This window comes from Mustela nigripes, chromosome 14, assembly GCF_022355385.1.
Source record: "Mustela nigripes isolate SB6536 chromosome 14, MUSNIG.SB6536, whole genome shotgun sequence".
Taxonomy (NCBI): domain Eukaryota; kingdom Metazoa; phylum Chordata; class Mammalia; order Carnivora; family Mustelidae; genus Mustela; species Mustela nigripes.
This window is the reverse complement of record NC_081570.1, coordinates 65,856,210-65,882,884: the sequence shown is the minus strand read 5'-3', so window position 1 is coordinate 65,882,884 and position 26,675 is coordinate 65,856,210.

Below are 26,675 nucleotides of genomic sequence, written 5' to 3'. Positions count from 1 at the left end.
CCCGTGAGAGAACTAAAGAATTAAGATACTATAATTTCACTGAGTGAAGAATTACAGAATCACCTTAGGAGTGGTATTAAAATAAAATTCGATTTTCCTGACTCCCAAGCCTGTGTTTAGACCATTCGTTCACTAGGGTCCTTGATATATTGTTAACTGAAAAGGCTCATTAACTCAGGGCACAAGGATATCATTAAAACACTCAGGAAGAAGCTACTTGCCCATTGTTACACAGACTCCCTGAAACAATTTAAAAAAGTGAAGAATTACACCCCCAAGGTATTTTATAGACCTTGGCTCATTCTAGAATCAGAAGTTATCTTTAACTTTTACCTTTTAAAATAAATTAAACTTTAATTGCATGTCTGTATTTGTTTGTTGATTGCTTAGGAATCCAGAAAAGCATTGTAACCCCAGGTGTTCCATTCCCTCTCCTGTGGATCTGCATGAATTTTCAAGGATGGAATAACAAGAATGTGACAGTAAGGCTGAATAAAATTACAATTCAGAGTTTCCGGTTTGTTTGTTTGTTTTTTAAACTTTAGATTACATTATGTTTCTATTACCGAAGACTAAGTTTCTTTCAATATTCAAAACTTCTCCATAAATGATAAAATTTGAATGTCTAATACTATTGCTAATAAAAATTTGGCAGGTAAATATACTCATATATCATTAACTACTTTTGCAATCAAAATGAATATCTGAACTCAATTCTAGAACCATTATTTAAATGACTCAGTTGCAACCACCTATATTCTTGAAGCAAATTTTATTGAGCTTTTATCTAAGTTTTATTCATGTGTTACTGATATGCTGATAAAGTTAACTTTTTGCATATGACAAGATCAAAAATCAAGTAAGATGTGTTGGCCTTTTAAAAGCAATTCTTAATAGTAATATTACTAAGAATACAGAGCCTATAATTATTGCTGGCTAATTGCAAAAGACAAAGTGTATTCTAAAGTTTTAATTATAAATCTACTTTTCTGAGTTTGAAACATATACCAGTGAAAATATGATGAGAATGAAGTTGGGAGGGCAAAGGAAAAGAATGAGAGAGAAAGAAGAAGAAGGAGGGAGATGGTGGAGACCAGGAGGAGGGAGAGCAGAAGGAAGTGAGTGGGAGAGAAGGGAGGGAGACAGGAGGAGGGGAGGAGGGGAAGAAGAAAGAGGAGAAAGAATAGGAAGGGAAGGGGAAAAACGGGAAGGAGGGGAAGGATAAGAAGAGATAAGAAGTGGAGAAAGACTTGAGGAGATCACCAGGCAAAGCACAGTATCTCCTCCTGCTGTGTTCTGTTTTGGCTAAAGGAAGAAATCTAAGCAAAGTATAATTATGTAGTATTGAGGAATTTATTTCCAACCAACTTGGCCTATAACACCTACAACTTCCAACTCCCAGGAGGTAAAGGCACAATTTCTTCCCTCCTTCCCTCATATCTCTTTGTTTCTCTTGGTTTTCTCCTCTCTGTTCCTTCAGTATTTCCATTTCTCATCAGATGTAATCGACTCGCCTGAAGCAGGATGTCATGCTGACTTAAGTCTCCTTGCTTCTTTATCTTTCAGAAAAAAAATCCACTCTATCCTTGAAATCCCAAATTACAGGAAGAAATACACAAGGCATCAGTGATTCAGATTTTGATCACCAATACAAAGTAGTAGTCTTTTTTTTCCTCTTGGAAGTAAAATGTTGATCTTGTAGATAGATTGATAGAAGAACTAATAGTAATGAGAACACTTTACATCTGAACATTTTTAAGTAAATTTGGTTCTAGAATTTGTAGGTGACATCGGAAACATTTGCTTTTGTTAAAATATTGTAGTATTAAAACCAAAACAAAGTGGGGTATTTTTATGATTGCATTTCAGATTTGGGAAAATATTAAAGAATATTTGTATATTTAACTCGAGGAATAGAAATTCTTTCTTTTGAAATGCTCTAAGGGCTACATCAGTCTCATACGTCTATTTTTTCCAATGAAATATTTCTAGTCCATCTGCTGATTTTTAAGTATATGAAGAGATTTTAATATTGCAAGAGATTGATGACTTATCCTTGAGATAACTTTGTAGCTGCTTCTTTTTTACTCAATATTTGAACCTATTATCTTTGTGTTAATTTAGCCATTCAAACTGTTATCTGTTCATATGAATACAACTGATAATTTGTATATCTCTGAAAGGTATAGTCAAATTTATTTTATGCATGTTTTCCAAATATATTTCACCCTTTATGTACAGACCCCATTTGAAAGTCCTTCAGTGTTGTTTCCATCAAGAGAAGGTTAAGTGGAAAGAATAATTGCCACTAGATCTGTTTGATTCTTCCATTTTAATTTTGGGAAGAAATTGAAGTTGTTTAAAAATTTATCTTTTGACGTATCATAGCTAGAGTTCTTCAACTTCTGCCTTTAGTTTGCAATCATGGAAGGAAAATGCCCATAAAAATTCAGCTGCCTGAATAACTTCATACCAAATATACTTGAAGAAAGATGATTTGATAATATACCTTTCTGAAAGATGTTCTCACCAATTTAGACACAAGAATGAATCTATATCATTTAAACTAATTTTCCAACACGTTTGGCAAAAAGCAGAATTTTTTTTCCCCTACTCAAATGTTGCTTCTCTGAAAGCAATTACATTGTTCATGGAAATCAAGCTCCTGGCTGTCTTTTACTCCTTTCAAGGTTTTTGATCCTTATATGGACTCAGACTCCATTTTGCAGGTACTGTTAGACAAAAACCATGAATATTAAGCCATTATTTTTCCATTAGGAACTTTTCCCATGGTGGGGTTTTATCATTTTAAGACATTTTGTTTTGTGTGCGACTCCCTTTTTGTCTAATCACCTCTAAAATTATGAACTCTACAAGAATAATACATGCTGAATAACAAAACAGCTTGAAATATTCATAACTAAGAAAGCAACTGTTAAATGTTCATAAACAAAGTTGTTTGGAGACTCCTTTATTAATTTTTAATTTATTTTCAGTCAATTCCTTATTACTTCCAAATTCCTGTAGGGGATTCTGTTAATTAGTCATGTGTAAAATATTCATTAAAACCAGCTTCCTATTTTCTTCTTTTATTGCAAATTTACATTTCTAATCTTATAACCAAAATAAATGCCATTGGGTAGGAGAACCACATTAATTTTGATCAGCCACTTAAAATAGAAACTCGTGCAACAAAAGATGTGGTAATATAAACTAGAATTAATACTGATCTTGTACTTTTATACCTTTGCACATTAAGGACATTTCAGAAACAAAATATACTTTATATATAAAGATTCAAAGATAATCCATAGTGACGAAGTTGATGACACATTACATCGTTGGGTTGCACAAGTTTTGCTAGACCAGTAAACTTCATGTTTAAAACTAGATTATTTGTTATTTATTACTTTTAAAAATATTTTAAATGTCTGCCTTTGTTATAGATTACTGTTGTTTTGGGTGACTACAAATAGCAAAGTAGGGTAGTCAATGGGACATTCACATGAGCTGAACAATATGTAAAACATTCACACAGATATCCTTAAAAGTAATACATGCTGGCTTTGTGAGAAATAAAATTTCCAGTGCCAGGTATAGTACCACAAGAGTGAAATTCTTCGTCTGGTCAAAAACTACTGTTTTGGGGTACATCTTATACTGCTCTCCTGAAACACTCCAGATAACCTGTGCAGACTGTATCTCGTCTGAAAATCTTTGCCCAAATTTTAATACTTCATTCATGTAATTAAAATATGTGAAAAACAACTCCATTTGGAAAGGTTGTTAAAGTTAAATGATTATTGATGTACTTGGGAGGGTTCAGTGAGCTTAATGTCCGACTCTTGATTTCTACTGAGCTCCTGATCTCAGGGTTGTGAGCTCAAGCTCCACATCAGGGTCTGCACTCAGTGGGAAGTCTGTTTGAAGATTCTCTCCCTCTGCCCCTTCTCCCACTCTCTCTCTCTCTAAAATAAAACACAAAATCTTTTTTTAAAAATTAAATACTTGTTGGGGACAAAATCAAAAATAGATATTTTGAGAGGGAGGAAAGGGAAATTATAATAAAATAAATGGAATATTCTGTTTGCTTTGGGGGTGAGGGGAGCAGTAAATTTACTATCAAATCAAAGTCATGGTTAGTGACAACATATTCATACCAGAAGAAAATTCAGCAATACTAATCAGAGACCTCACAGACTTCTAACTTTGTCTTCAGACATGGGGCCATATGGAGGCAATAATGAGAGTAGCACAATTTATTGGTTGTTTTAAAAAGAAAATGCTGATTCAATAACAAAAACTACTCATCAGGATGCCTAGGATATATTTTAAAAGATGTATTTCTTCATTAAATGGAAGGTCTAGCGTAAGTCTGAATTTTTGGCAGACATAATAGCAATATTAAATGAGATCTGTAAGTAAGAAATAAAAATATATACTAAAAAAAAAAGTGCTAATCATAGTAGCATATGGCCAATCATTAGAGATCACTTACCAGGCTAATTTGAACTCTCGGTCAATACTCTTTAGGATTGTTTATTCTCCTAAAAGTCAACCTACCTGATTATGATCTAGCCTGTATTGATTTCTTCATCTGGACCACAGGATATCAAGAAAGTTTTTCTATGGTGACATGCACACATAAACTAATCGACCAGTCTCATAATTTTTAGAAGTTCATTTAATGTGCCTGTTGGTAAAGAATTCATGCTTGTCCCTTTTCACTGCCTTCTTTTCTAAATACTCACAAAACATGAACTCTCCAGCAATATTTCTCAGAATTAACAACTGAGAGTTTTCCACATCTCATTTTGACTATAGGGTCATTTATCCTCAATATTTTGCAGCTCTTCTTCTCCAAGAGTTTTCAAAAGATCATCAAGTAGTCAAGATCTTCTAACTCCATTATTCCATTATTTTTTTAAGACTTGAGCAATGTGATTCTTTAAGACCATGACCTTCTAACTTACATAAAGCCCTTTAGAAGATCTTAGAGACCTCCTGTTATTTTGGATCTGCAATTTCCCTTGATCATATATGTTGTGTGCATTCTGGGTTGAAAATCATTTTCACATTTTAGATGGGAGAGTAGGAAGTGCCTAAGAAGAACATGAGATTCAATCCTTCTTCACAAATGAGGACCCTGAGATCAAGCACAGGGCCAGAGAAACAGAGGGCCAGACAGGCCTGGGGTCGCTGCTCATTCTCATTCTCTGTGGAAAGAACTTGAAAGCAAAATGAGAACAGTGTGTGTGAGTGTACTATGAGGAAAAACATACTCAGTTTTGATTTGGAGTTTAAGTTCAGCTTAACCCTTAGGCAAAGTTTTGAATATAGTTTCCTCATCTGAAACAAGCAAAAAATTGCCTGCTTTTTTTTAAAATACAGCACTGCCATGAGATGTCTAATTGAGAAACAAAGCAAGAAAACCATAGTGGAGTATACAAGCATAAGTTATTATAATTATATAGTAAATTACACCATCTGTCCTTGTTCTTGCTATAAATTACACCCCAAATTTTAACATAGTCTGCCCTTGCTGCTTCTCAAAGCGTTTTAAGATCGTCAGATTGTTTCTATCTTTCTAGAGTTTATTCCAGAGAAAAGATTGTGAGTTTTTGTATAACCCAACAATAGTTTTTTCCCAAACATATTTTTGATGATGATCAGCATTTAAAGTTTTTAAATAGTTTGTGTGTGTGTGTGTTCTACATGAATAGTTTGATGAGTTTGCTTCCATTTAGAGTTGGGATGGTAGCTCTTCCAAAGAACAAGTAACAACCACTTTCTCAGAACTGTAAGAATGATATATTTCTGAAAATATCCTCAGCTGTGTCTGAGAGACTTCTAAATGCAAGCTGTGGCTCTTTTTTAGAAACATCTCCGCAACAAGAGATTTTCCCATTTAAGACACTGCCATATGCAACATTTTCTTGCCCACTCAGAGATTGTAATTTCTACAGAAATCTCTTCAAAAATATATTGTGTTGGTTTCTTTTGAAAGTAATGAAACTTTAAGTAACAGTAGTATCTTTTAATAAAGAACACCTAAATTTTACACTACTCTAAAAATGTTTTCTGCTTCATTCTTCAGTAGCTGATAGGAAGCCAAGTATTATAAAAGCAAAACAAAATAGAAATATAGTCTATAACCTAGGCAAATGATTAAAGTATAATTTGTCTTTACTGGATACACCATGAAAATTGACTAAAGCAAAGCACTTAATTATTGTCATAAATATATTTGGTTCTTCCAACAGATAAATAAGAAATAGTTCCTCATAATGTTATTATAACCAATTTTGTAAAAAAGTCTTCTATCTCAAATAATTTCTTTAATTAAATGATTAGTTATCAAATTCATGTAAAAAGGGGGTACATGGGTAGTACACTTGGTTGAGCCTCTGGCTTTGGCTCAGGTCATGATCTCAGGGTCCTGGGATCAAGCCCCATGTCGAGTTCCATGCTCAGTGGAGATCCTGTTCCTCCTCTCTCTACCTCTCCCCCGACTCATGCTCTCTTGCTTGCTCTGTCTCAAAGACATAAATAAATAAAATATTTTTTAAAAGTCATGTTAAAAATACAGAAAGGACAGTTTTTATAGAAAGATAGTTGTTTTGTTTAAAGAATTAATTAAGCAATTATCTTAAACATAGCCCCCAAACTTATTCACAGTTGAGCAAAGCAATTAAATATAATGTAATGTTATGAAATTACACTGCTGGTATCATAATAATCTTATTTTTGCTTCACTGTGTTATAGGAAAAAGAAAATTATTTTCCACCATCATTTTGATCTCTAAAAATAACTTATGCTCAGAAAATCATGTGTAAAACTTGGACCCTGATAATACATTTGAACACATTTTTATTCCTATTCAAAAATCTCTTTAAGTTAAAATTCAGGTTGAAAGGGAAGGGATTTAGAAAGACTCAAAGATTAAGAATTCATCACTGCAGAATGACATTTCTTTTGACAACATAACTTGATTGCTACTTGAAAATAAATCATTTAGGATTCAAATGCAGTGAATATTTATTTAGCGTCATACCTATCATTTCTTTGGCACTTTCCCCCACGGAGAGAGGAGAACAGCTATATATCTTTTATTACACAGCCCAAACCATTCCTGGTAGCAAAAATCCACAAATGCTCTGTACCTTAAAGAGTACAGAAGAATTTTTCAGTTGTTCTAATAAACCATAAGAAGAACTAACATACTTCTCATAATAATACTCCACTTGCTCTAATGCTAACACTTTACAAAACGTCATTCAAACGCAACAGTAGAGAAATCTTCCCAAGCTATTTGATAGGATGATATTAGTATTAAATTTAATTTAAAAAAAAAAAAGCTGAAAGTGTCAAGTTCCCAGCCTTTTCCAAGATTAGGCTCCTGTGAGGTCAAAAAGTATCTTCATTTTTATAATGTCATGTCCGTGCCAAAGTTTTCTTTAGGAACTACCCATAATCCTGACCAATCCTGGTCCAAAAGGGCATGATAGAACTGAGAATAGGTAGGAATTAAGAACAACTTGTAGGAAATTAGGTTAGACAAGACACTATTGGATTCTGGGCAGGAATTAGTCACATTTTAATTATATTATGGTATACCTATAAAATAATGTTTCAACATTTTAAATGAACTTGCTTTGAAACTACTCCGCTTCTCATTTTTTTGTTGTCGTTGTTGGAGACCAGTAAATTTAACATAAATTTTTTTTTTTTTTTTTTTGGCTCGGTGAAGGATTTTTGAACAAGGCATTGACCCTCCAAAATTTCTATCTTGTACTATTTTTGTGATGACTGATTGAAGTTACAAATGTAAAGTACACTGCCCAACAAAGCTCTATATAAATATAATGGATTACTGTGCTGATAGTGATGACTAGTATTTTTTAGGTCAATTTAACCTGATACTTTTTAATTGCAACTTAATGAATTTTTAGTAGTAAAACCAGATAAAATGTCTAGATTTTTCAGAGAATTGAATTTTAAGGGAAATCTGTTGATAACAATAAAATAATGAATCAAAAATGTTGAAACCTCATAATAAAGTGAGTGAAACAAGTCAAGAATTTTAAGATCTAGTCACTCAACAAATCACGGACCTAGTTTCTCATGATCTGTACAATATATGAATTGGATTTTAGGTCACCAAATTTCTACCCAGCAATAAATTTCCATATTAACAATCAGAATCAGAAATCAATAGTTTTATAAATCACTAATAACATAACAATACAAATGGTAAATTGTACTTTTTTAAGTCAAACATTATTTCATATCCATTATCTCAAACAATCCTCTCCACCTTCGACCACTTCCCCCCCAACCAAAAAAAAGCTATGAGGGAGCCAGGACAGAATCTACTATCCCCATTTTATAGGTAAGATAACTAATGCTAAATGTGCCATAAATAGAAACACACGATGCTCAACTGGGGCTAAAATAGATTTTTTTTCATCTAAGAGAATGAGTCTTTCAGGATTCTTATAAAACATTCAAAAATGAAAAAAAAATCATTGAGCATTTTGATTTCTATTAAAAATAAAATCTCCTTTGAGTTAAGGGATAGATTAAAATATACAAAGATTGAAATGTTCTCTTCCCTATATTAATATGTAAAAGCAAGGAAACAAACCCTGCTTGTTTATTCTTCATTAGATATTTTTAGCAAGTAGTGGGAAAATGATTGTTTAAGTTTTTCATTGTTAGGTACCTGTCTTTAGCAAGTTACACTTGCATTTTAAACAGTGTATCAGAAACACAAAATACATATAATTATTATAATAGTTAAAAGAATTCTTTTTCCTCTGGGTTCAAATATGAGTAAATAAATCATTCTAATTCTAAAAACTCTAGAGTTGATTAGAATCAAGTTTAATCATATTCATTTTATTATAAAACAAATTAGTTAACTTACAAGAAAGGTACTCATACTATTAATACTATTAATGCCAAATGTTTTTGATATTTTATATTAATATTTCTTTGATTCAAAGCAAAGTAATCATTTCTTAAAGTTGCTTTAAGATGTCCTGTAAATAAATGTTTTAGGCACATGATCTATAGCTCTATTCCTGAATTTCCGTGTTCTATAAAAGGTCATCAGTTTTGCTGTGGTTTATAAATTTTGAAATACAGTGATAGAGGTTGTGTACCATTTATATGTCAAAGACATTTGAGTGTTAACTCTTGAAAATTTTCTTTCATCCCTAATACTGATTTCCTGTGAAAAATAATATATTAGAATGAAATGCAAATCTTGAATGGATACCACAAATTAAGACACAGTAAAATGTATTTACTTCTTCCAATAAGCTCAATTAGATAGAAAGATTATGCTAACTTGTAGATTTCCTCTTTTGGGCTGAGTGACAGGAAATAACCAAAATATCTGTATATAACTATCAAATGTTATTAGCATATAGACTGAGAAAGCGCTATGGTTTGCTAAAAATTAAATTTTTCTAGTCCAACTTTAAAACTTACTCCTGGGTGGACTCCATTCCTTTAACTCACAAAATAGGGAACATATGTACTGCATTTTAATATCTCCTTTTTTAAATGCAATTTATGAAAATAAAATATCAGGATAAAGCTTTTGAGAGCATTATAATGTTTTAAATTACAAAGTGAACCAGAAGAAATAGAGGGAGGGAGACCTGCAAAAAACAAGGAGTGGAAATGGAAAGGGAGCGGGGAGGGGGAAGGAAAACCACCCTCATACTCTCATAAACAAACTTGTCTTCCATTGCCTCGTATTCCTGCACACGGAGCAGTTTGTCAGTTGGCAGAATGAAAAAGTAATTCACAGATTCTGCACATTCCAGTCACACGCACGGGAATGGATTGTGGACTTCCTCGGGACTCACTGAGGAGATGAAACTTGGCAGAACCCATGTGGAAATTCATTTCATCTGTTTTCATTTTATACTGTCTATCACATATTTTTGATGACTAAATGGAAAAGAAAAAATGAAATTCCGCCATATGAATTTCTATTAAATATCATTTTAGCTATCAGTTGTCACACCTGTTTTTTGATGCATTTCAGCCAATTGGTGTAATTATGTATCTTTGCAACCTATATCACTCTACGGGGCCTTATTTATTTTGCAATAAATCCAATTTATTAAAAATTTACTCAAACATTTTAGTATATGCCAAATATTTGTTTCCAATGTATTTAAATATTTTTCAGTCTGAATCTATAAGGAATTGATAACATGTGGTTGTTTTTAAGTGAAAATGAGTCACTGTTTTCCATGATAATGTCATGACAGCTCTGCAGGCTTTCTTTAGAAAAATAAGTCAACACATGCACTTAGATTTGCATACAATTTCAAGAAGTTTTGAGGCTCCCTGATAGCTGTTCTTTAACCCGCCCAGGTTCTGAAGCTCCATCAAACCTCTATAGTCTATCGGTTGCCTCCAAAAATTTATTAGAGTCACATATCCATTACATTTTTTAGTATTCCCCCATATGTGTATATTTTTATAAAATACCATTCAAATTGCACTCTTAAATATAAGATAAACATATATAAAAGTAGACTTGAGGGCGCCTGGGTGGCTCAGTGGGTTAAGCCACTGCCTTCGGCTCAGGTCATGATCTCAGGGTCCTGGGATCGAGCCCCGCGTCGGGCTCTCTGCTCAGCAGGGAGCCTGCTTCCCTCTCTCTCTCTGCCTGCCTCTCCATCTACTTGTGATTTCTGTCTGTCAAATAAATAAATAAAATCTTTAAAAAAAAATAAAAGTAGACTTGAAAAGACAATACAAAGATGCAATGAATAATATTTATTATTTCCTTATTGATATAGCTTCAGAACACCTATATAATTGAGAGTGATTCATAATTAATGATGTTATTTATATAAAATTGTGTTTCAAAAAGAGTTTTCAACTTTTTTGGTTTTGTTTTTTGGCTAAATTTTTGTCAGATCTGATTAGTCCCTGTTTTTGCCTCCTAAAATGATTCACAGTGCAAGTGTCGACATCCCACTTTCAAAACCGGTAGTCTACATATTATAAATCGTGCCTCAAAACGTCATGAAGATGGCTCATCAACCATTCAAACTTCTGCCTGGGTAGAATCTGGCCTAACCAGAAATTTCTCAGTGGGATATAAAAATAAAATCACCCTTACAAGTATATTTCAATAGACACATATTTCAGTTTCTTTAATCACAGTCAACCTTTAAATAATTTTTTAAATGCTTCCATCCTGACTTTTCAATACTTTCTAGATTAAGTGCTATAAATGTGTACTTTATTGAAAATATTTATGGTGGTTTCCTGAGCTCCTGTTTCTAAACTCACATGACATCTTATTTAGATCTTTTCCTTTGGCTGCATCATTATCATCATAAAAAGAAAGATTAAAAGAAAATATATTGTGTTAAAAAAGATATCCTTTTTTGAATTTCCCTGCCAAGTATTTTTCAATAGGCGGAGCAAAGTTTTCTTTTGGAAAAAAAAAAAAATTATACCATCCATTTCCCAACATTCACTTATTAAAAATGCACTTGTATGCGTATTATTTCTGAGTATCAAGCTAGGTACTGTAGATTCCTTTTTCAAAAGTTGATATCTGTTTCCTTCCTTTATATACTCTCAGTCTTAAACTAATTGAATTAACAGGGTACCACCCAAATTTTCTCTCACAGTTTTTCTTACTGCAAATGCACTTTTCCTAAGTCCGTAGAAAATAAGTAATGCTTATCAACTACCAAGAATTACAGAAGTGTATATAAATGGGCACTAAGAATCAGCCCCCACCCTTGCAATCTGGGTCTAAAATAAATCCTGGAAATGGTGCTCATTTTATCAGGGAATATGAAAGTTGACATTTCTATAGTTAGCAAGCTTATTCTTTGGTGGTGATAGGAAAGACTGATCTAATCATTCCAGTATTCCAAATTACATCATAGATAGTGACTCTGAAAACGAAAACATACTTCGTAGACCTACTCTGTACGGTTTATACTCTGTCCTGTGACAAAGTATTTTTTAAAGAGTGAAAGATGACAGATGTGAGGTACATTAACAAATGAATAGTCACTTCTTCCCACCAGACCAAGCACTTTTAACACAGCAATGTATCAGACTAGAGAGTGATTTAAGAGGCAACATTTGAACTACAGTATATATTGCAAAGGAAGTTAACAAGTTTAAAAATATGACTACAAAACTGGGAAGCATTTCATTAATAATTTTAATATTTTGAAATTAAACTACCATTTAAAAGATGAAGTGAAAAAATATACAGTTAGCAGAATATGTCAGGTAAAAGCTAGGGAGGAGGAAATTTAATTCTGATTTAGTCAGTAATTGCTCACATTTTTCACTCTGCATGTGTACACATACATTTTTTTAAAGCACCTGGCTGATTTTGTGGGAAGTACTGATTCTCCCCACTGCCTGTTCCAATGTTTCTGCTCAAGAATTTTAGACATAAATTCAAGTCTAAATTCAAGATCCAAATGCTTAAACAGCAGGGAATTTTCTACTAATTCTATTTTGTTTTATTTCATTGTTCTTATTAATAGTAGTTGGCATTCAGGAAGAGTTATTTTAAGGAGACATGTGTTCAAGAAGAGCTCTAAAGATAAAATATGTATAAAAAATTCTGATAAACGATAAAATTCCAGAATAGAAACATGCTGTTTTGGTCAAGGGGAAACATTCCATCCCTCTGTCTTTCATCCATTTCATTAGACATGAAGAACCTCCTCTGGTAGTGGAGAAATGAGAAAGACGCAGCCCAGGCTTTCAGGAGCTCACATTTATTGACAAGACCATTAACATCCGATTTGCATACAGCATAGACATGGTATAAGAAAAATATGTTTAACATGCCATGACAGAAATGTGAACTAAATACCTCAATTTGGAGGAAATCCTGAGAAAATTCTGCCCAGGCCAGGTGATACAGGACAGATAATGTTCCCCATAGTAGTAGCCAGTACAACTTCTGCACATGCTGAAAAGGATACTTCCATTCTTCTGAACAGCATCACTTTAGGATGACAGCAGGGAGCAATTCTAGACAGTATTAAGCAAGAATCTATAGACAGTGGCGTTCTAGAAAAGTTTAGGAGAAACATGCAAATGGACACATGAAGACATTTCCTCTTTCAGTCTTTGTATGTTACTTTGAGAAGATCTGATGGTAAGAGATGGTACGGTTTTATTACCACTCTAAGAAGAAATAGGAAAGAGAAATTGGGGGCCAACGGAACTGAACACAGTACAATTATTCAGTTACATTTGTATTTTCAAAAAAATAATAATAGTACCTTTGACGAATTTATCAAGTGGTCTAGAGAATCCAAGAGTCAAACCTAGATAAATACCCTAGTTAATTTATCAAAGTCGGGAAATAGAACAGGCAGCTCAAAGCAAGAATCTATCCTTCACTGATCTAGTTAGTCCTATAATTTCCCCCTAAGTGAATCACTCCCTGGTGTCTTGATAAGAAAGCTTAAGTATCCTTGCATTGGCTCAGCTATTTTTAGTTAATGTAAGAACGCATGTTATATACATTATTGCATGATGTAATAATGTGCAAAATGTAGAGAAGGGTAGGTGATTTCTGAAGAGGACTAGAAGCAAGGGACCTAGTCAAAGGTACACATCAAAAGAATGGAAAAAGTAAAATTAAAGTTAAAATAGAGACCCAGGGCGCCTGGGTGGCTCAGTGGGTTGAGCCGCTGCCTTAAGCTCGGGTCATGATCTCAGGGTCCTGGGATCAAGTCCTGCATCGGGCTCTCTGCTCAGCGGGGAGTCTGCTTCCTCCTCTCTCTCTCTCTGCCTGCCTCTCTGCCTACTTGTGATCTCTCTCTGTCAAATAAATAAATAAAATCTTAAAAAAAAAAAAAAAAGAATAGAGACCCAATTTGCCTATTTCACAATTTTGTCTAGCTTTGGTCCTAAATAAAATCTTTGAGATAAATTTCATTTCATACCAGGAGTATAGATTTTATATCTAAAATTACTTCTCTATTTCCTTATTAGTCAAATCTATTATCAACAGAAGACCAGCTGGAAGAATTCTACTGTAGCATTTGCCAGTCTATAATGAAATAATGACTACAAATTGCTCCCATTTATTGGAAATTGCTACATACAAGAAGTGTGCTTGATACGTATTACCTCATTTAATGATCACAGCAAAACTAGGAGGCTAATGCAGAACTATGAAGCTGATCTTTATATTCCCCAATAAAACCAAGGCTCAGTTACCCAAGATCACAGAATTTGTAAATAGCAAAAGTGAGACTGAAACTCAGGCTTTCTGAACGCAAAGCCCATGCTTTTATTTTTATTGTTTTTAAGATTTTATTTATTTTTTTGACAGAGAGAGACAGAGCAAGAGAGGGAACAGAAGCATGAGAGCAGGAGAGGGAAAACCAGGCTCCCTGCTGAGTGGAGAGCCTCATGAGGGGCTTGATTCCAGGTGCCTGGAATCATGACCTGAGCTGAAGGCAATTGCTTAACCAACTAAGCCACCCAGGTGTCCCAAAGCCCATGCTTTTAAACACTAGGTGTGGATGTATAACTCCTTGGAAGAAAATATTGGCAATTAGCCTAGGAGTATTGAGCACCTTGTTGCTACAGAGGTAATTATTTCAGTATTTTTAAGTTTGAAGTAATCCGTGATGGTGTTTTCTAAATTTTCTTATCATAAAATCATATCAAATGTCTTTGTCAAGAAATGGCAACACTGTTTTAAATGACTACAAACTAAGTATTAGCAAGGATTAATAATGTATTTAAAAAATACTTGAAAACACTCCTGTGACAACTGATGGCTAATTTTCCTCCATTTTACACATTGACAAAAATGAGTATCTTTAAAGTTATGCTAGGATAGTAATTTTGACAACCTCTCTTGAAATTTTATGGGAACCAATGAGTTAATATTCATAAAGTACATTGTAATTCTTAGTTTAAAGGTGCTTAATTTAAAAATATATGGACGCTAATAAAAAGGTCAGATGTGTAATTTATTGAACTTAAAGCAAGTTCTTCTTTATGTGTAATTAATCATGGAACTTGTATTGACATGGACTGAAAAACAGTGTGGCTTGTTGCAATTCAACCTCCCCAGGATAGTTAAATGAGAGAACAAATTGTGCAAGTAACATCAGCCTGAACAATACAATGGAAACTAACATAAGCATAAATGCCATAATTGCCATCAATTAATATTCACTGGTTGCCTGCTGAGTGGATAGAACTATGATAAATGCTTTAAGAGTTTTAAAGAGGGGGAACATTAGGGGTCAACAGCATAGGAAAAAATAAGTTACGTGATATGTTTTTAATAGCTCTTGAATGTAGACCTTCTCTCATTTGCAGTAAGCATTATTCACACGCAACTTCATTTTTTGGTTTAATTTTTATTCATTATTTTAAAGAAGAAACATTTGATACAGACGAAAAACCAAGTGCAAGCATATACAAACTATAAAACATAAAAATAACCACATGTATATTACCTACGCCTTCTGTGTATCTTATTTTTGCCTCTCACCCAGAAGTAAACACTATCCTGAATTTTTTTAGTATGATTCCCTTGCTTTTTAAGGTTTTAGCACTATATCTGCACAGAAAGTTTGTTTATATTTTGGGGAGATTCATAAAAATGGCATCCTACTTTATGCCATTTTCAGTAACTTGGTTTTTTTCCCTCTCCTCATTACATGTCTAAGACTTAATTTATTTCATTTTCATTACTGAAAAATATTCCATTATGTAATTACACTTCATTTTATTTATTTATCAGTTCTCTTCCTTGTTCAGGTAAATGTTTTTAGTATTTTGGTATTTGTTTTTAGTATTACAAACTGAGGTGCTTTGTACATTTTTAAATCTGTCTCCCAAGGTTTATGTGCAAGAGTTTCTCCAATTACACATCTAGGAATAAAATTGCTAAAGGGTAGTTTTTTTCTTCCTAAATGGATACACTAAAATACAAAATTTCCCTTTATCTATATCCACACCAATACTTGATATTGTCAAGCTTTTACTTGTTGACAATCTATACTTATCCCAATGAAGTTGAGACAACTTAAAACTCTTGAGATTTTGTTTCCAATTTAATTGAATCTATAAATCATTTTTATGGAGAAGTGACAGGATTTCATCACCCTATTTAAATTTTCTAAGAAAACTTATGCTAAAATTTCATAATATTCTCCATATAAGGTCTCCCAAATTGTATTATACATTTTAGAATACTGGGTTTTTTGTTGATAATGTAAATAGTATTTTTAATTGGGGCAAGATGCAATCAATTTTTATGTACTGATCTTGTATCTAGTCACTTTGCCAATCTTTATTATTATTCCTGATAATGCATATGCTTTAAAATAATACGTATATAATAGAAGCTCTTTTTCTTCAATCCTAATGCATTGTATTTCTTTTTTTTACTCTTTTGGTCGGGCTTTCAGTATAATGTTTCAAAGAAGTGAAAATAAATTATGTTAGTCTTTTTTTCCTGATTTTAAAAGCATTCCTAATGTTTCTGATAATAATGATATTTGCTATAATGTAAGCATATTTTATATTATATATATATATATATTTTTTAAACCAGGAATGAGTATTGAATTTTAATAAATGGTTCTTTTCTATATCTATTGAGGCCACTGAGGCCACTGTATTATTCTTTTTTTCTCCCTTAGCCAGCTAATGTGGTAAATTTACTTAAAGATATTCTGAAGCTTTATGGTCCTTTTTTATACATTGGTGTATTAGACTGTTATTATATTTTTGGTGTGATCCTTGCTTAGTTTTAGTTCCAACGTTATACAGGGCTTATAGACTAGGCTGCTGTTTATTCTTATTCTCTAAATTTTTGCACAAGATTAATTAAAAGGAGATGTTCTTTGAAAATTTGATAAAACTCATCTGTAAAATTATCCGGATTTGATGTTTTCTTGTGGGAATACTATACTTTTTTTTTTTTGATCTACTAAAAACCCCCCTCTCCTGGAAACAATAACAAGAGCTAACACAGAGGACTTACTGAAAGTCCTAATTCCTTTGCAGGTAATTCTTCTGATCCTTGTTATAATCTTAGAAGCAATACATTATTATCATCCCATTTGAAAGGTGAAAAAACTGAGGCATGGGAATGAATGCTCAGCCCCTACGTCAAAAATTTGTAAGTCACATCTACATAATTTTGCTCCAGACCCTGTGTCCACTAGAATCATCTGTTCACCAGAAGTCCTGTGTTTCATAACTTTTGTCTTGCACTGGAGAGTTTTAGTCTTTCCATTTTTCCAATTTTAAAAGTTCTGAGAAAGGTCTTTAATTGGATCATGTTACCCTCCACTCAACTATGGTCAGGAAGACAGGGCCTACAGAAACATGAAGGCTCCCATTCTTACATGTGAATGCAGTGAAATGAAAAGGAGCTCCCAAGGTAAAGAAAGTTGTATTTATAGAAAATGCCCAAGGTCTGGGCAAACAGACGCATCAGAAAAATATCTGAATAACAGGAAAAATGCTAGACTCAGAAGAAAAATGTTCTTTTTACAAATGGAGCTTTTTGTGGAATAAAGAACTTTACCTTGCTCAAAGAGAAGTCTGACCTTTGCCCTTGGTTCCAAAAAGGTAATTCCTAAGATCTAAGATCTTGGAAATTCTTACCTGATAAAAGAGTAATTTTTTTTTTTTAATGTGAAAGCCTTGGGCCACATCAAACAGTCTATGGTTAGCAATGGGATGTATGGTAAGGGCTTCAGGGTAGGCAGCATCAGCTTGACAACCAAAGAAACGGGAGAGAAAATTCAGTCACATAGGCAGCAAACTATCTCTCTGGGACCGAACACCAATAAATTTTCTGGTTGCTAAGGCTTGTGTGAACCTTCCTGTTGGACAAATCTCTGTGCATATTTTCAAACCATTGCTAGGAAGAGTTAGCACTATCCCTGACTTCTTCAGGAGAGGACAGCTAGAAGTTGCACGTAGGAAACCCTCTTGGACGGTCTCATGTCTCTCTTCTCTTTGGCTGATTCTAGTCTGCATCTCTTATAAACTATAACTGTGAGTTTAGAGCTCTCAGTGAGTTCAGTGAATCCTTTTAGTGAATTATCAAAACTGAGGGTGATCTAGGGAACCCCTGAAGTCTGCAGGTGATCTCAGAAATGAGAGTGGTCTTGTGGACTGTTTCATACCTTTGTTAATAGAAAAATATTGTCTGTCTGAAACCTTGTTCTATTAGGTGAGGTGCTCTTTCAGAAAGTGTCTTGGACCCTTATATGAAGAAATTTGTAGCAGGCAGCCCTGACAAGATAACTAATATATTTAATTTTCTGCAGTGCACCTGATTCATGCTTCTATACCTGTAAATCTCTATACATATTTTATATACACATATACATCTGCATATAAATATGATTGCTTATTTAATGATCTTTCCTCCCAGACTGTGAATTCCAGAAACCAATAATCTTGTCTCTCTCTTAACCATTCACAGGGTCTTTATTCATTTTCTGTTCAAATTTGATGTATTTAATGATTGGTTAATTGATTTAACCATTCAGTAAATATTTATTGAGTATTGGTTCTATAACAGGTAGTGTCCCACATGCAGTGGGTCCAACAATAAAAAGTTCAAATTAGACCAAAGTCTCTATTCTCATGGCTTTTACAATCGATATCTAGAAGAATCTATAAACAAAACAAATAATTAAAATACACAGTTTCTCAAAGAAGGGCAAATGTTGTTGAGAAAAATAAAGAAGAGAAGGGAAGGACAGGAGTGATACATTTAGGGCAAGCGTTCAGTAGTCAAGAAAGGTCTCATTTATAAGGTAATGTTTCAGCAAATAACCTGAAGTGTATAAGCAATATGTCAGTGCTGAGAGATAGACAAAGCCATGTGAAAACTAAGAGGAAAACATTTTCAGGTGGGAGAATTTTCAGAATAAATTCCCAAATGATGGCAGTGCTACTAGAGTTGACTGGTGGGAAGGGAGAAATAAAATATAGAAGGCAACATGGGGTAAAAATTAGTGCAGATCATGTAAAGCCCTATATGTCAGTGGAAGAACTTTGACTTCAGTTCTGAATGAACATAGATTGTCATGTAATGGTTTTGAGCTGAGGAGTGTCATTTATACAAGTAATATTTTTGAAAATATCACTCTGGCTCCTGTACTGAATACAGATTATGTGAAGGCCAAAGGTGAGAATAGAAAGTCCAGTCAAGAAACATGGAGAGGGGCACCTGGGTGGCCCAGATGGTTAAGCATCTGTCTTTGGCTCAGGTCATGATCTCCAGGTCCTGGGATCGAGGCCCACGTCAGGTTCCCAGATCTGTGGGGAGTCTGCTTCTCCCTCTCCCTTTGCCTCTTCCATTGCTTGTGCTCTCTCTTTCTCAGATGAATAAATAAAATCTTAAAAAAAAAAAAAAGGAAAAAAAGAAACTTACGGAGAATCCTGGAGAGAGATATGGTGGCTTGGGTCATGGTAATGATGGTGATGGCAGTGAGAAGTAAAAATGATTCTAGATGGATTCTGAAGGCAGAGCTCACAGAATTTGCTGATGGGTTAGATGTTGGGTAAGAGATAGAAAAGTCAATGGTGATCCTAAGGTTTGTGTCTCAAGTAACATTTAAGATGGAATTGTCCTTAGCTCAAATGTAGAAGTCCATTCGGTTTCAGATTTTTTGTTTGTTTGAGAGAAAGAGGAGGAAAAGAGAGGAAGTTTAATTTAGACCTTCCAATGGCATATCTAAGAAAGTAGTTCTAGGTGCTGATGATAGCATTTAAGCTTGTCAAGAATAAACAACAAGACATAAGCTTCATTAGGCTTCACCTTTTTTATTCTTACATCATCATTGTCTTGCAATAGTGCAAGACAATGATGCTCAATAAATATTCAAGACACAAAGAAACAAATGTTTTTCTATGAACATCTAAGATTCTGCCATGATTTTGCCTCTACGGGAGTTATGCAGTAATAGTACTGGAGGACAGGGTCAGGAATTTCCTTAGAATGCAACTCCACATATTAGTAATGTCTGACCTCTACCCACTGAGCAACTTGCTTCCTGTAACATGTTTGATTTTGATCAGTGATATTCTTGTGAGACACCTAGGATGTTAGTCAGAAAGCAGACCTCCCAGTAAGTAAATGAGATAAGTTGAATGTCCTTCAGTTTTACCTAGTAGAAAACCAGGTGATTTTCGTGTAAAAACAGCTCATTTTTCACAATTGATATCCAAGTTTTCCTGACAAAAAAAAGGGCCAAGATATTTGGCTACTTCTTAGGACCACTTCTGGAAAGAGGAAGTTTGTTTTCCTGTTGCTCTGACAGGAAGAAGCAAAATGCAATACTCAATTATTAGGACATAAGTTAAAAATGATGACTAAGTCAGTATATGGTACACTTTTAAGTTACATATTTATGTATACAGAGTTATGTGGGTGTTTACATGTGTGTGTCTACATGCTGAGTTTGCAACGCTAAACAAATCTCTTAAGGGCTGCTGGCAAATCAATTTCACAACATTGATATGACAGGTGAAACTGTGGGCTATCAGATGGGACCCAGACCCCGCCACTCACCAGAAGATGACACACGACACATTCTATTCTTGCTAAACCTCAGATCTTTATTTCTAAAAAGGTAATAAGCATTTAGTTCATGGAGCCATCTCAAAATGTGCATGAATTTATATCCACTAGAGGCTTTCTGTACAGTGGCTGGCACCTAAAAACAGTTACCACATAGTACTTATTATTGTTAATACTATTGTGTATGCAGTTTTGTATCTTTCTGATCTTTACTTGGAATTATACCATTTTAAAATACTGTTTGCAATATCCCTGGTGTTAAGTTATTTCAGTATTAAAGGCTATTTTTAAAAATAAATACACTGGTCTGCTTTTTTTTTTTTTTTTTTTTTTTTTTTTTTTTAGCATCATGTCACCATGGCATTTAAAATATCTGAAATCTTGGGGTGCCTGGGTGGCTCAGTGGATTAAAGCCTCTGCCTTTGGCTCAGGTCATGATCCCAGGGTCCTGGGATCAAGCCCCACTTCTGGCTCCTTGCTCAGCAGGGAGTCTGCTTAACCCCCTCTCTCTCTGCCTGCCTCTCTGCCTGCTTGTGATCTGTCTGTCAAATAAATAAGTAAAATCTTTAACAAAAAATAAATGAAATAAAATAAAATAAAATATATGAAATCTGTATCATTGTTTTATTCAGATGAAAATCACTGACTCTATGATTTGACTGACGTGAAAGACAAATCAACTACTAATCTCTAAGCCTAGATAGCTCTGTGCCAGTGAATCTAAACAGGCAAATGGGTTGTGATTTTGCAACTCTTTTTCAAGAACTATTCTTACTCTACTTCAAAGACATCATAAATGAATGAAATATAAACATGACAGTATTGATATTGTTATATAGTTAAGTCGGCCTCAAAATTTTCATTTATTCATGATAAAGTTTATAAAAGGACAAACCAATAAATTGTTCACTGTATCAAAAACAAAATATATACCTTGCCATCAATAAAAAGTTTGTAGAGCCAAGAAAAAGAAAAAAAAAAAAAAGCCCTCTAAAATCTTATTTTAAATGGTTTTCTTAAAGTTATCAACTAAGGATTATATTATTTGAAGATGAAAGATTTAGAATAAAGTCTTTGGACTTATTTTATAGCCTGTCTCTGCATCATTGTCTTGACTTTATAGAGTCAGAATGAACTTCTTCAGCAACAGGGAACAACCTACACAAAAATATATTCATGAGTTAACATTGACAATATCGACGCTTTGTAAAAACAGTGCTTTTTCAAAAGAGATCAAATATCATTATGCTTTAGATATTTCAAAATAATTATTTTTTACACTGAAAACACTTTATTATGTTAATGAATATTTGAATAAAAAATATAAATTTACAATTCTACTCCATGACTTACAAAACAGTTATAATTTATTGCATTTGAAATGTATCATATATTTGCTCTCATTTTATTTTATGTTTTATGTTTTTTTAAGAAGAAAGTTATTTATATCAGCACTTGAAATTAACCAAAAAAATACCAAAATACCCATTTTGCTCTGCTATTGCTATCACTAGTTTTATACTACTGTATAACATTGGCCAGTTGCAGCATGGTTTCTTTAATTATTTCCTTCCTGTCAAGTTTTTAAATTGTTTCCAGTATTTGATTTTTTTTTTTTTTTTTTTTGAATGCTACAAAGTGGCTGTAAATACCTTCTGCATAAAACTTATCAAAATCTAAGGGTGTTTCTTTCTGGGTTTTTTTGTTTTCTTGGGTTTTTTTTTTTGTATATACATGAAGAATGGGAACTGCTTAGTCAAAAAGTAAGAATACTTTGAAGGCTGTTGATAAACACTAAGAAATTGCTCTCCAAATCAGTTTAAGTTCTTGTTTTTGTTTTGTTTGTTTGTCTAACTAATTAACAATCGCAGGGAATTTGCAGTACTAGGCCACCTTTGTTCAAAGCATTCTAGGCATTGTTGTTATAACAATATTCCCTTAATAAACTTTCATAATGGGCACCAATGAGTAAACCTAGGCAAGGATTTAAAATTACTTATCTACAGCCTGCACCAGACTGGGTTTGTCCTTGAGGGAACTTGCTGCCTACTGTGGGGCACTCTACATAAAAAAGCAACACAGAGGCAGATGCTACAAGAATCAAAGTAGAGAAATAAAGTCAAGGAGATGTAGAGATTGAAGAAGTTAAATTCCATTAACAATCAGAAAGCACAGGAAATGGTGGTCCTCATTACAAGTGTGCACTCAGAATGTGGAAAGACCTTTAGATTATTCTTACTTTGTTCCTTATTAGGCCTACATATTGAGTCTCCATTTTTAATAACTGGAAAGTGTACCTCAAATTCGTCTTCATGTTCTCCCCCAAATTTATTTTTTGATCAATCTTACAAATTCAACACATTCTTAAGATAATATGAATTGTAAAATAAAAGGTCATGCACAATCAATGTTGATGTATAGCAAAAGACAATGTGCCTGATAAAAACTACAGAGACTTCTTGTAAAGATCTAAATGTTACCTTTTTTTTTTTACTTTCGTATGAAAAACCACCAATGCCAGCAAGCTAACATTATCATAATTGCATCTGAGAGGAAAACCAGAACTGACAATTTTACTAATAAAGCTATTAGTTCTAAGTATCTCACTTAAATGTCAACTACTTAGAAATCAAAAGTCTTTATCGATAAGCCACATTTGCTTCACTCAAAGCCGAGGATTGTGTTACAAAAACACTGTGTGATAGTTATAAATTAATAAAAATTCCTATTATCACTTACAACATGCTGGGATTTTTTTTTCATGTTACTCTGATAAATACCTTCTTATTTTTTAATGACCGTCTTCATAATCTATAAATGCCACCATGTCGACGCTCTAGAAATGGTTTCAGTGATCCTTTGATTGAACAAAATCCTTATGGATTTCTTTGAAATCTTGAAGGTTTGTCATTATTTTTAATAGACTAAGTGAAACACTCAAAGGATAAGTCACAGACAGTTAAACCACTTGGATCTGGACTTGCCACACTGATGTACTTTCATGTAGCATTCATATTTTAATCAAGGAGGATCTCTTTAATTTAATTTACAACTTGAGGATCTATTACAATAAACCCAACATGCTCAAAGAATTAGGATTAAGAGAGATATAACAGTGAAGTTAATATCCCATCATAAATTTTGAGAAAACACTTAATTTGCCCTAACTTTGTTTTAATTTCTGGACTCAATAAGTTAGTGAAAAAAACTAATATGAAAATAAAGATTCTAATTTTGAATATTTTTGTTGTACTAGGTATGAAAAAAGTTATACTTTCAAATTTGCTTTGTGTCTATAGAGGTAAGTATACATACACACACATATATCCTATAGACATGTATACATATCTATGTATATATCTATACATATCTATTACATATCTATGTATATATACACGGGTGTGTGTGTGTTCGTATGTGTATTTAATTCCCTAACCTGTAGTTCAGGGCCCCCTGGCTTACCCTAGTGTTACTTCCTGCCAGTGCCTCTGACTTCCTGTGCTGACATTCTCCGATCATTACTAGCTGGGAGTCAAAAGCAAATTAAGGAGAGGCCCAGTATTATGTTGGTACAAAGAAAACACTTGCAGACTGTCCTGGCAGCCATGCCTTTGTCCTGATATCCCAAAACTGTCCTCATCCCCAGCTCTCTCAAATCCAACATTGATAGTTCTGAAAACATTGTCAGTTGGCATTAGGTTTATGTATGCTTGCTTAAGAGTAAATCCCAAAACAACAATGGTTCAAATAAGAGAGGAGGTTATGTTTCTCACATTAAAGGCTAGAAGCCGCCAATTTGGCCAGTTCTGGGAGGTGGTCTTGGCTCTGCAGTCCTCAGGGATAACTGGTTTATGGCTCTACCATTGCCAGGCTGCAGCTCTTTCTCCCAGCCCAAGATAACTGCTAGTGTTCCGATTTTGACCACTGGTTCTTAAGCAACAATATAGAAGAAGTGGGGAGTAAAATATAAGTCTATTTAAAGACTTATTTTTTACAATAAAAATAAGTTTCTACAAAAGAAATCCAAAGCTGTGCTTATTCCTCAATAGTCAGAAATCACAAACCTATCCCCCTGAAATAAATAATACATTATGGGGCGCCTGGGTGGCTCAGTGGATTAAGCTGCTGCCTTTGGCTCAGGTCATGATCTCAGTGTCCTGGGATCAAGCCCAGCATCGGGCTCTCTGCTCAGCAGGGAGCCTGCTTCCCCCTCTGTCTCTGCCTGCCTCTCTGCCTACTTGTGATCTCTCTCTCTCTGTCAAATAAAATCTTGAAAAAAAAAGATAGCCATAAATAATACATTATATGTTAGTTTTACAAAATAAAATAAAAAAACAAACAACTATGGAAAAGTGATGCTTTCCTTTAGTTACGTGTACATAAATACCCGGTTATACAAAACTCAAAAATTTGGAGGAAAAAAAAAGAAAATTTAGTATAATTTTTTAAAAAATAGTTAGAACTTAGTCCCAACAGTACCCATAGCAAGATAGCTTAGAAAATGCAAATGTTTATTCTGGTAGGCCAAGTTCACAGCTTCAAGCGCGGGGCACCATTAGTAGGAAGGATAGAAGAAAATTACCTGTTAGGGAGGCAACCAGCAATCCCGTCACACCCTCATGACAGTCCACATTCTTGTACCACTACTGACATTTATTTCTTGGGCTTAAATGTTAGATTTATCCCTGCTTAACCAAAAAAACCGAGAGTCTCTGATGTTAGCCAGTTTGTACCTAATTTCAGATTATTTGGCTTCCAGGAGTCTGTTACCCCCCTTTTAGGTATTTTCTTAGGTTTATCTATTTAGGGTTATTTATAAGAGAGGAGAACAAAGGGCCAAGTCCCCTTCCCTGGAATCCAAACCCCCAGTGTGTCCTGCAAAGCACCTATCTAGCTAAATCCACAAGCTCATGCTCATCAATAAACAAGAAGGCGTACATCCTCTCCAAGAGAGGGCTTCTGGCCTAGGTCTCTCTGCTGTACATGAAGTACAGACATACCTTCCCGGGGGTAGGGCCCTGCTTTCCTTTTTGGTGGGGTGAGTAGGACAACAATCCTTTCAGTTGTGGAGAAAGAAATTATCGGTTAATTTGGTTGATCTGAAGTCTGAATTTTGATATCAGCTGTTGACAAGAGTTGTCTAGGAAAGTACCTAGGCACCTTGTGGTCCTGTGGGAAGCCAGGTGAGATACTGATGAAGAAAGCAGAGGAGCATCTTCAAGTCCAAGCTAGCTCATTATCCAGGAAACCCAGAATTAACCTGTAGGATGATTTAGGGGTATTTCTGTTTGTCATGCTACAATTTTGAACCTCAGTGTCACAGCGAATAAGACCTATAGTAGGCACTCAACAATTTGTTGGTCAGAGAATCAATGAATGAATAGAGGTTATCTAATGTTACATGTGAAAGCATCATTGAGAAATACATTAATATCTAAATTCTTTGTTATTTTCATTAAATGGGGGAAAAAAGTCACCTTTATGTAGATATTCTAACCTGTCAGTATGTGTTTTCTCTTGAAAGGTCTAAATTTTCTATGATGTAACCAAGGGAAATGCAGAGCTCTACTGGAATAATGCTAAGAGCCTTTATCTTAGGAATAGCCCATCAGAATGGAAGCTTGTTAACTCACTATATTTCTTTCAATTCGATTCCAATCATCTAATTGGAATAGTTTCTTTTAATCATGAAAGAAAAAATAATATTCTCTATAAAACAATGTCCCTGAGGATTAGAGAGGTAAATAGGCCATTGCAACTGGTTTGAAGGCTCATGGAAGAGAGGAAAGCTTGGCAGGGCCACTGCTGAGTTTCCTGTTCTGGTGTAGAGATCAGGCTAAGTAGACGAAACAATTCTTTGGCTTTCAAAGATAAAGCAGTCTGACATCCCTTGGGCATATGAATCCACTGGAAGCCAATAAGGGTGGAACTGTAATAAATATGAACCGGAACTCAGTTTCCAGATATAACAGGGCACTTCCAAAATATATGGCACTCTATTGTTCCTAGTATCTTAGTCCATTATCAGACCCATCGTACAGCCGATTGCTTTTACTGGGTAAA